The sequence below is a fragment of the Ambystoma mexicanum genome, chromosome 3q (genome assembly GCF_040938575.1).
Source record: "Ambystoma mexicanum isolate Mex_15411 chromosome 3q, UKY_AmexF1_1, whole genome shotgun sequence".
NCBI classification, from domain to species: domain Eukaryota; kingdom Metazoa; phylum Chordata; class Amphibia; order Caudata; family Ambystomatidae; genus Ambystoma; species Ambystoma mexicanum.
Window position 1 is genome coordinate 1,234,935,548 of NC_090926.1, and position 12,356 is coordinate 1,234,947,903.

A 12,356-nucleotide genomic window follows, 5' to 3' on the forward strand; every position below is an offset into this window, starting at 1 on the left:
CAGCTCCTTGTTTTTTGGGATTGTGTTCCCTGGGGTGGCAGGGCTTCCGTGACCATTTCCCACTTTTTTTAACATTTCATTATGTGTATCAATCCTCGCCAGCTTTTTTGCAGGTGAATCCTTGGACCTTGATCCATCGATGTGCAATCGTTTTAAGGTTCTTAGGTCAACTGTCAATTCGGCATTAGTTAGCGAGATAGATGGAATCTGGGAGCAAATTTCATTACTTTCAGTGTTTATTTGTGTTGTTAGAACCAACTCGTTCAAACACAACGGATGTAGAAATATGAAGATGTTAGGCTCACTCATTTGGCCTACAATGCTGCCGGTACACCCCCCAACAGCCTGGTAAGTCGGGTGGTCATCAGCCTGGTTATTATTGAAACGACAAGGAACGTGAGGAGCGCCGACAGAATCCACAGCTTTGATGCACCTCGAAGTGACCTCTTCCACACTAGGCTCGCTCTCCAGGTGCAGCGCCAGCAGTTCGGAGTCAGTTACATCAAAAGGAGACTCGCTGGCATTGATGTAAACTTACGGGGAAGGTAGGACTGACACTGAGGGCATTTTACTCGTTTCAGGGAGCCCGCGTGATAGAGCAGTCACAATAGCTCTCGCGGTTTCTGAGGCTCGAGGATCATAATTTGCTTGTGTGTTTGAGGCATTAACGTTGTGTAGCCTGTGTAATGCAGCTGGGTTTTCCTTGTTTACTACCACAGTTGCTAGGGATTCTAATGTTGGTATTGTAGGCATGCCATTAGCAGAGGGAGCAACGTTTATTTCAGTAATGGAGTTGTTGCTTACCTCTGACTCCGCTCCAATAATCGGGTTCCGACGCAGCTGCAGCATTTTGTGTCGCGTTTGGGGGCCAGATGACAGTGATAAAAGCTGCTTTTGGGGTGCCGCGGCGGCCATAAAGGCCGGGGCAGCACGTGTCATTTTGCTGATGCGAAGCCGGGGGGGACTGGGGCAGACTGAACTCACTGCCGAACTCCCAGCAGTAGTTTATATGGGTTGGCCCCAAGAATTAAAAGGTACAGCACCAAATTGGAATTGGTCCAGCAGAAGTACAAACAGTCGCTGCAGCTCCTCACACCAACAGGATCTGGGGCAGACTGAACTCACTGCCGAACTCCGCGATTCACTATTGAAAGAGCGCACTGATCTCTTACCAAACGACCGCCGCCTGGAGCTCTGCCAAGACCAGTGATAGCAAAAGTTATCAATTATAAAGATAGAGAAACAATTTTGCCCTTTTTGAGAACAGGAGCCCAGATCCAGAGCGACTCAGCGAAAATTGCTTTATATCCCGATTATACCTTCCAAGTCCAAAGGAAGAGAGCGCAATATATCTACACGAAAGCAAGATTGAAAAAGGCCGGACTACATTGTATGCTCCTGTACCCAGCTAGATTAAAAGTGATGCACAAAAACTGTGCGCTTTTCTTTGAGTCATCCGCAGAGGCCCGAGAATGGATGGACAACGAACATATCCAGGACCTCGAAGTAAAGGAACGCTGCAAACGCTAAGGACTGCCCGGCGATGTCTCAGGCTAGACAAAACAGATTAACCGCTACGATCAGATCACGTTCACATAAGAATGAGATGGAACCCATACGCTATACACAGCAAGATCGTTTATATATAGGAACCAAGCTTGAGGAGAACTGCTCATGATCAGAGAGTAGTCAACAGCAGACCTCTTCTGCCCCCAGAACCAGTTTGGGTATTGTTAATCCGCCCGTAGGGGACCAGGAGACTAGTACAGGGTCAAATGGAGCGGAAACTGGTTAGTCCTAACGAGGGGAACCCCGCTGGACACATTTTGTTTTTAAAGGGGAGTTTAAAGTTGGGGGAGGGAGGGCAAACGGGAGTTAATGAAAAGGTTGGAGGAATAAAAGGGACGGAGAGAAGACCACCCAGGGCTTTGAAGACTGCCAGATCGAGAAGAGATGCCACCAGATACGCCACCCACAAGAACACTTGGGTCTCCATAAAATATGGCTGACAATATCAGGGTTATGACGTGGAACGTCAGAGGAATTAACAATTACGTCAAGCGACGCCAAATCTATGCACACATCAAACGAAATAAGATCGGAGTTGCCCTGCTGCAAGAGACCCACCTGGATGCACGCAAGCAAGCAGCAGTAGCTAGAACATAGGGAGGTACAGTGATAGGCTACACTTACGCCAGGGGCATTCTGATCTGGGTCGATCCAAACATCCCTCTTAAAACCATCACCATTAAAACTGACAACGAGGGTAGGATGGCCTTATTACATGGAACAATAGAAGGTAAGGAGGTCTGTCTAATTAACACTTACTCCAATAACGATGCCACAGTCTTCTTCCACTCACTATACAAAAGGCTGAGTTCATTCAGAAATAGTACCCTGATATGGGGTGGAGACCAAAATTGCACTATGGATCTCCGCATAGATAGATCAGACAACCAACATAACCGTCCATCCCCACCCGCTAAAATATTAGCTACGCTGACACAACAGTTCAAGCTAAAAGATCTGTGGCGAAAGCAGTATCCTGAGGGCAAAGAATACTCATACTACTCTCCCCCACATGCCGTTCATACCAGGATAGATTATATATTCGTAAGCAAAGAGCAACAGGCCATGTTCAGTGATGCACAATACTTAGCTAGAGTACTATCAGACCACGCCCCACTCCTGGTCACCTGGATGCAACCAGACCCCCCCATATCCGCCATACTCGCATGGAGGCTTAGAAGTGAGGCCTTGCTAGATGTCGCCTTTCGCGATCAGATCAGAGAAAGCACGCAGAAATATATGCGGATAAATGAGCACAGTGTACGATATGTTGGGACAGTTTGGGAAGCTTACAAAGTAGTTATAAGAGAGGAAATGATTGCTGCCACCGGGGGAGCCCTAAGGTCCATCGAAAACACATTAGCACACACCGAAGAGGAACTGAAAGAACTTGAAGCGACGGCTGAAACAGACCCTGAACACTTGAAAAAAGAGGTGGAGCTCAGGCAGGCTTGTTTAAAACACTGGGAAACATTGGAGAAACTTAGCTACACGAAATACATAGAAAGGAACCACGCACTAGGCGACAAACCAGGGAAACTACTAGCTTGGTTATACAAGCGTGAAGCCCCCAGGACACCTATATGTCATATCCTCACCTCGGAGGGTAAGACCATGCACACACAAACTGAAATAAACTCAGTCTTTTCTGCGTTTTACCAAGACCTCTACGCTAGAACCCCTCCGGCCACAGACACCGAAATAGAGGATGTCCTTGACATTATTAAGCCACTCAAATTAGATGCTCATTTGGCTGAAGCCTTAGACGAGCCCATTATCTCAGAGGAGGTCCTGGTCACCATCAAGTCCCTACCATCCGGTAAAGCCCCTGGGACCGACGGGCTTCCATGAGAATTTTACAAGGCATACAATGAAGTCCTGGAACCATTCCTTACAAAAGTATTTAACGCCACGTACGACGAAGGCATCCTCCCCGATTCCATGAGGGAAGCTGTAATTATCCCATTATTAAAACCCGGGAGGGATGGGGCAGAGTGTGGCTCATATAGGCCCTTGTCTATGTAAAATGAAGACAATAAGATCCTGACAGCACTTCTGGCGGGGAGGCTACGGAAAGTGATCCCCCTACTGATCCATCAAGATCAGACGCGATACGTGCACGGGCAGACCATTTCCGAAAACTTGCGCAGACTGCACCATGTCATACACAGCACCAATGGCAGACCCGGAAGATGTGTAGTGGCGTCTCTGGACACCACTAAGGCTTTCGATTCAGTTAGATGGAAATGGCTGTATGCCACCATGACGAAGATGGGGATTGGGCACGTTTTCTTAAAATGGCCAAACTCATATACACGGACCTGATGGCCAGAGTACGTACAGGCAAAAATTACTCAGATAAGTGGCAATTACACAGGGGCACACGACAGGGTTGCCCTCTTTCCCCCATGTTATACATCATTGCCTCCGAACCAGTATCTGCCTGCCTATGACAGGAATATGGCGATGGGGGCATAATATTAGACAGGGTACCACATTTAGTATCTATGTACGCGGATGACACGCTACTATATCTGAATTACCCCGAACACATACTACCATACATATTGGAGACACTAGACGGGTTCCATAGATATACGGGAGTCCATATAAACAAAGAAAAGTCATGCCTCTTCCCCCTGGCCGCCTTGGGCGAGGAAAGAATCAAGAATCTCCCTGCCATGGCCCTCCAGTGGAAGACCACCTCATTCAAGTACCCGGGAATCACCATCCACCAAACCCCCAAAGAAGAACACACATTGAACACGGTGAGAGCTAGAGAGGGCCTAGAGAAATCAATGGTCTTCTGGAGTAAATTACCACTGTCAGTTGCAGGGAGGGCCGGGTTCCTCAAAATGGTAGCATTGCCCCGGCTGTTGCACTGCTTTAGCAATGTTCCATTCAACGTCCCCCCATTATTTTTCAGGGACCTGGACAAGCTCTGTAGACAATTCCTCTGGCAAGGGGGAAGGCATAGAGTCGCACTAAAAGTACTGCAGAGACCCTAAGAAAAGGGAGGCCAATTTCGAGCTGTATTTTTTGGCAGGACAACTGCAACATGTAGTGAAATGGATGGCGGATGAGATCACGACGGACTCTCGACTCCTACAACCGGCCATCCCACAAATGCTCCTTAGAGACCTATTCTGGGCCCCGGCAAGCACAACACAAAACTGCCCCTACTTGGTGAAACTTGGGATTCAGATTTGGAAAAGGGTCTGCAGGATCATGAAGATAATGGATCCGATTTCCCCCCAGATCCCTATAGCAGCGACCATGGCGGGCAGACCCTGGGGTCAAACGGAAATAAGAATTGGGTGGGAGCCCTGCTGAGTAGCCACATTGGGGTATCTGTTAAATGACCAAGAGATACTGACCTTTGCCGAACTGCACAAATCCACGGGACTGCCCGCTGGACAGTTCCTGCTACATAGAGCAGTGATGGAAAGGCTCGCGGAAAGATGGCCCGACATCAAGAACCAAGTAACAGAACATGAAACCATAGAAAACCTACTAAATGTTGCTGAAGGGGCCACGAAATCTCAAGGCTTTATGAAACATTACTGGACTGCACATCCAATCAAGAGCTTAGATGCAAGGCGAAGTGGGAAAACAGAGCTGGGTATGGAATTCGATGACAAGTCACGGGAAAACATAACCCACTACCACAAAAAGGTCTACAGAAATGCCAGACTGCAGCTAATACACTTTTACATCACCAACAGAGCGTACCTCACACCAGAGGTGTTCTCGAAGTTCAAGGGAGCAGGGGCTAACGAATGCCCTAAATGCAAAGAAACAGGTGCCGGAATGACTCACATGTTCTGGGGGTGCCGGAAAATGCAACTCTTTTGGACACAGATAGCTACAAAGGTGGCTGAGGCATAGACTTGGACATACAAACCCCGGTGTCATGCATTCTGGGTGGATATAGGAGAAGTCGAAAGAACAAACCACTGAATCAGGTAAAAGACCTGATGTACATACTAGCAAAAAGACGTATCACTATGGGGTGGAAAAACATCAAAAGAGCAAGTGCAGTATTGTGGTGGGGAGACCTCCAGAAATGGGTAACGGCGGAATCTGGAGCATGGGAGAACGCATTACGGGAAACAGAAACTAGACAACAGTGATGATCTGCAACAATGGGTGGTGCTCACGGTGCCTTTATTCAATTCAAAGAACGAAGAAACTACCATGGAGGGCGGCTTGTAATCAGAGCCCTGGAATAGCAGACTCAAAGCACAGACTGTGGTCTTGGGAGGGAGGGGAGAGGGGGAAGGGGTTAACATGTGAGACTGCTGAACAATGTTTCAATGATGATAACTTGGTTTGTTGGTATTGTTATGAAAAAAAATAATAAATAATTTAAAAAAAGAAATCTCCCCCTTATGAAAGTTCAATAAACAGTCTTGAACTGTGGTCACTTGTGTCTGTCTTACTGTTGATACCATGCCTTCCGAACAGTGGATATCGGAGGTTTGGGGACCGGGGGGTGGTGTAAATGACGTTGGGGAGGGGGATTGTGGAGAATTCTGCCTCCTTTTATGAAGGGTTATATGAGGGGGAGGCACCGACGGATATGGAGGGTGTGGAGGTTATTTGAGGTGTTGCTCTACCTAAGCTGATACCCGAGGAGGTTGCAGGGTTGGAAGCCCCTTGGGGAGGAGATCTTGAGTGCAATCTGGCATGGGAAAACCTCTGGGTGAGGGCGGATATACTGCGGGGTCCTTCGCTGTTATACTGGTTGCATATTTGGTTAGACTGTTCAACAACATCCTGGAAACTGTCAGAGCGCTGGATTAGTTTGTCTGGGTTCTTATTTCAGTAATACCTAAAGAGGGCAAAGACCCCCAGGTTTGTGTGACGTATCGCCCGATCTCACTTCTTTATGTGGATGCAAAGATATTTACTTGAGTCCTGGCCTCTGGGCGGGATATGCATATGCCATGACTGGTCAGTCAGATTAGGTGGGCTTTATAAGGAGACGACAAGGAGATGATATGATGCGAAAATCCCTGCATATGATGGCATGGGCACGAGGTAAGGGAGGTAACCCTATGCTTCTTGCGGTTTGCGGCGAAATGGCCTTTGACAGAGTAGATTGGGGCTTCTTGAAAAGCAGTTTTTCTCAAGTTCGGAATGGGGAATAGACTTTTGCACGGAGTTATGGCATTGTATTCGGACCCAAAGGACTGTGTGGCAACAAATGGATGGTTTTCTCATTGGTTTGGTCTGGGGTGGGGTACGAGACAGGGCTGTCCTCTTTCGCTGATTTTGTTGGCTCTTTCTTTGGAACCGTTGGCCCAGAAGCTACGTGATGACCTGTGAGTGGAAGGTACTGAGGAGGGCGGAGTGGAATATAAATTGGCATATACGCAGACGATATGTTGTTACACCTGTGGAACCCGATGGCATCAGTCACGGCGGAGGAGTTGATAGAACAGTATGGAGGGTTATCAGGGTTCAAAATTAATAAGGGTAAGTCCCTGCTGTTCCCTTTTGATCAGATTGGGGAGAGTGACCAGCAAGGGCTGGTTTCCAAGGGGATGAAGGTTAGGGAGGACCAATTGCATTATTTGGGGGTAGCGGTTCCCACAGATATGCAGGGGCTGTATGAGGCAAACTTCCCTCCATTGTTACAGAGGTTATTCGAGGACATGGAGAAGTGGAGTAGGCTAACTATATCATAGCTTGGGCGGCTTAATGTCATAAAAATGAATTTCCTCCCTAGAATTTTATATTTATTCCAGATGCTACCTATTAGCCCTGATTCTATGTTCCGGGTGGCGAAAGGACATCTTCTGAAGTTTGTGTGGCAGGGAAAGAAGGCTTGGGTGGCGTATGATATTTTGGTACTTCCGAAAAAGAAAAAGGAGGTGTGGGTTTTCCAACCCTGTACCTTTTTATTACATGGCCACACAACTCCGAGTCCTGATTACACATTTGAGGGAGCAGTGGGAATGTCAGTGGTTGGAATTGGACAATTTTCTCCTTAAGCAGAGACGGTGGGTGAATGGGTGTGGGTACCGAGGGACCGGATCCTGAGACGGATTAGAGAACACCCTATCCTTGTGGTTATTTGGAATATCTGGCGGAAGGGTCGGGAGATAAGGGGCATGATGACTTGGCCGTCCCTGTTGAGTCATCTGTGGGCCCCGGACCATATTAAGAATTTGGAAAGGTTTAAAAGTTGGTTTGAGGCAGGGATAGCAAGGATTGGGAAGTTATGGAAGGAGGGTCAGTTTATCCCCATAGAGGACTTGGATTAAATGTTTGGGTTGGGAAATTTCATTGGTATTTTCGTACCTACGACTGAAGAGAGCGATTATGCGTTGGTGGAGGCAGGGAAGGGAACCACAGAGAGGTTGCAGTGTCAAGGGCAAAGGTACCTCAGAGTAGAACTTGATGCACCATTATGGAATTAAATGTGCTGTAGAGCCTAAAAGGTTTTAATTGTGTGCCAATACAAGCTCAATGCGATTAGTTGTTGCACAAAGGCAGTATAACCCGGTGTGCCTTTCCAAGATGTTCTCGGGGGTGAGCCCACTTTGTTGGCATGAGTGTGGGGCATTGGCGGACACTTGTGGGGTGGCTGTGAGAGGGTGCAGGTCTTTTGGGATGAAGTACTAGGGTGGATTAAGGAACTGGATCGGGTCTCACGGGCGAGGACGCCACTATTAGTATTGTTTGGATTGGAGGAAAGCAAGGGGGAATATAGTGGCCTGCCACACATGGCGCACTGTTTGCTATTAGCAGGGAGGGCAAGTTTATCAATGTATTGGAAGCTGCTCCCGGGAAAGAAGGAATGGATAAATATGGCAAAGAATATTTATGTGATGGAAATTCACGAAAGCCGTGTGGATTATGAGGTGGAATGGGGAACATTTCAAGCTAGGTACATGTCGCCTGAGGTTTTACCACCCCAGGGATTGCCACAATAGGAGGTGGAATGGGGTGGTTTGGTGGTGATTGTCTATATGAAAACGTAGAGGACAGGGGAAACTGAGAAGATTGGAACCGGCGGGTGGATGGTAGAAGTGCAGGCCAGGTCTTTATAGCTTAAGGGGTGTATGAATCCACTCGGGTTAGGCGGTAGTGACAGCTGTAAGGAACTCAAGGTGACACCAGTAAAGACAGATACAAGTGATTACAGTTCAAGGGTGTTTATTGAACTATAAATGCAGGGTGAATAAACATCTAAACTAACCTAAATCCAAGATGGGAGCAAGCGTCGACAATCAAATGAAAAATAAGGCAGTCCTAGTGGTAGTGTACCAGAATAAAATGGCCTATACTAAGAAAAACCTATTGCCAATTCCTTACAACTAATTACAGAAAGAGTGTGGGATAGGTTATGAAAATAAAGAAGAAAGTGTTCATAAATAATAAGTCAGGATGCGATTGCCTCCTCCCCATGTTTTTAGCATGGGACAAGGTGGGATTTTGGAGCACAGCACATACCCGAGCCCTCCCAGCACGAGCTAAGTCTCTTTCTAATGAAAAGTCTCTTGCTTTCGAGGCCTGATACTCTCAACAACCAAACACAAAGTTCGGTTCTACTAACACTTTGGGTGATGGCTTCACCCCTGGGTCCCCCTCTTCTGGGTGCTGACCCCTCAGAACACTTTGGGTGATGGCTGTACCCCTGGAGCCTCCTTTTCTGGGCGCTGTCCCTTCAGAATACTTTGGGTGATGGCTTCACCACTGTGTCCACATAAAACTGGGTGGGAACCACACCGTTATCCAGACACTCAGTCTGCTCTCCATGAGGAGTTGTTCAACAATTTAAAGTAAGTTGCTATAAGATTTACACACTTTACGAAATCCTCTGAATAAATCATCTTGCATGAAGGAAAAATTCGATTTTAATTACAGAACAGTTGAGGCAATCACCAGCTTCATCTCTTCGAGCTCGTAAGCCAATGGATTTGGGAGAAAAACTTCTTCATCGGGGCTGAGTCCTGGTTTGGGCCAACATAAATGGAACAACACGTGTGCACAAATTGGATGTAAATATGAAGAGACATATTGGTAAAACAGTCAAATATATTCAGATAATGGATACATACATACCACGTTGACTGAGGGTGTTAACATGGGAAAGGAAAAAAAGACACACTCGATTCTGTCAATGCGATTAGAATGACAGTAAGAAAGCTAATGCAGCTCAAATGTGAAATTACATGAATCCGTATAAACGAAAAAAAGTACTTTAACGTGTTGACCTGTTGGGTCAGAATCTGTAAATGCAAAATACAAAGTTAATATACCATGCATGCATAAAGAAAAATCAACGTACTGGGTGATAGAGAGGTATCTCAAATGTTTGTGGAACCTCCAATCAGGATGGAATGTTCAAGATCTGCAGATCAAATCCAAATGGGAAGTTGAGAATGTATATTTGAGGGTATATACAATGGGCTAGTGAGGATTCACGCTTAAAGAAAACGCTGTAGCCAGCGTCACAGGTGCCTCGCGCCCTCTGTGGATGCACAGAATGGCCGGGATGCGCGGGCTCAGTGTAAAACATAAATAAATAAATAAAATGATATGTAGAGCAGTGAGGGAACCGAATGTGTCTGAAGTTGTCATAAAAGGTAGTAATGAAAATAAAGCCCAGACGCATATGGTGTGATACGCGGCCGGCAGAAGGTATACAGAAATGGTTTTTCAAAGTGGATGCTGGGATGAAAATGTCATGCCTCATGTAGGCACTCGTATGTCCAGATCCATTGGAACTGATTAAAAAAATCAGTAGCATGAAAAAACATTATCGGCCCAATCCATAAATTGCGTTATATGAAATATTGAACAGTGAGGTTCAATTGTTATAGGAGCAAAAATGGGTAAACAGATCACAGTTATAAATAGCCATGTAAAATGCAAAAGAGCCCCACAAGGAGAGGCTGGTCACAGTAATGGTCACAATAACCGAAAGTAAATGAACGTATCGCTATCACAACAACAATGTAAGGTACATAAGGGCTCCATAAAGAGAGAATGGTCACAATAATCTAAATGCAGTGCTTATAAATTACACAGTCATATGTAGCATAGGTAATTCATGTCTTTAATAATAATAAGTTAACAATGTTTCTTAGCATGTATTACAGTACAGAATATAGGAATATAATAAGGAACAAAATGCAAGGGAAGAATTACAGCTATAGTAAAAATAACAATGTTCTAACCAATATTAAGATGATCGTTTAAGGAATCAATGCAATTTCATCATCTGTAACCAACAGAATTTTGTAGATTATCCCAAATCTAAGGACATGAGACATTTTACGATTACAATTCTTACTTTTGATATTCTTGTTTTGAATAGTTTCTCCCACAATATATCTGTTGTCAATAGTCTAAAATCTTTAAAATAAGGTTTCAAATAGTAATTTTGTTTTTCCAAAAAAAACAGAACATTCAGTCAGTAAATGCTTCAGATTTTTAGCACTGTTCGATATCACAGCCAAATCTACATGCGTTATTACCATTGGGCATTAGTTTCCATCTACATAGATTTTCTCTAGTTTGCCACAAGTTCAATCTGAAGTGTAAGAAAGCGTTTCTATATGCTGGGTTTGGGAATTTCAGCAAGTATGACTCTGCTGTTCGCAGCTTCTTTGGAACAAATGGATTATCACCAAAAAGACTTATATTGCAAGCATGCTTCCATTGTGTATATCCAGTCGTATTCCCACAATTTACACTTCGCTTGGTTTGGATTTGCTAACAAATCTTCCGAGATATCCGCTGTGCTCATAATAATTTTAATTTGTTTCCTCCATTCAATTGCAAAGGAATAATTCGAGGAGTTTAAATAGTTGGCAAGTCTCAGAAGCAAGGCCCCTGGATTGTTACTTAGGCAACATTTCCTGTGCAAGGACAACACTTTCCAATTGTACATGCTTCAGAGTGACAACAAACCCAGTCATCCCTAAGAATACACATCGGCTGTGGCTTTCGCAAGGCTAACACACATTTCCAAAAAGCACCCTCCAGTTTTAACCAGTGCGATTTCACCCTATAGATTTTAGTTTCTGCTCCATACAAGACAATTGATACAACCTTCTGGGTATAAAAGGTTATTAAGGGTGAGCATGAGAATTTCCCATATCTAGCGTGGATTCGTTTCGCCTGGGATGATGCCGTCATTATTTTACTTTTGAGATCTTTTAAATAGGGTTGATCTGAAATATGATCATTAATGTTAATTCCCAGATGTTTGTATTCTTTTACTACTTCAATTGTATTCCCATACAGGTAATTTGCAGATTTTCTATATAATCGACTGTGATCACATTTCATGATTTTTGTTTTGTCTATGTTTATTGTCACATGGTTGATGTTAGCATAGTCTTCAAGAGCTATCAGTAGCTCCTGTAGGCCTATAGGTGTTTTTGATAAAAGGACAAGATCATCAGCGTAAAATAACCACGCAATGGGTTCTGTGCCCAGCCTTGGCGGATCAGAAATTATACTGTTAAACCTTTTTTTTCTCATACCGGATATGTAAAAATTAAAAAGTGCTGAAGCTAGTATGCATCCTTGTTTTAGGCCACTGTAAGTTTTGATAGGCGCTGATAATTTGCCTTCTTATGTTAGCCTAATTTGGATTGAAGTGTCGGTGTGTAATTGTTGAACTAGTGCTACAATGGCGTAGGACCAGCCTGCATCGCTAAGTTTGGAAATTAGTAGCTGTCGCAATACTGAATCGAATGCAGTTTTAAAGCCTATATAAGCCATGTAAACGGGTATCAAGCTCCATGTCGGAAAGCGCCTCC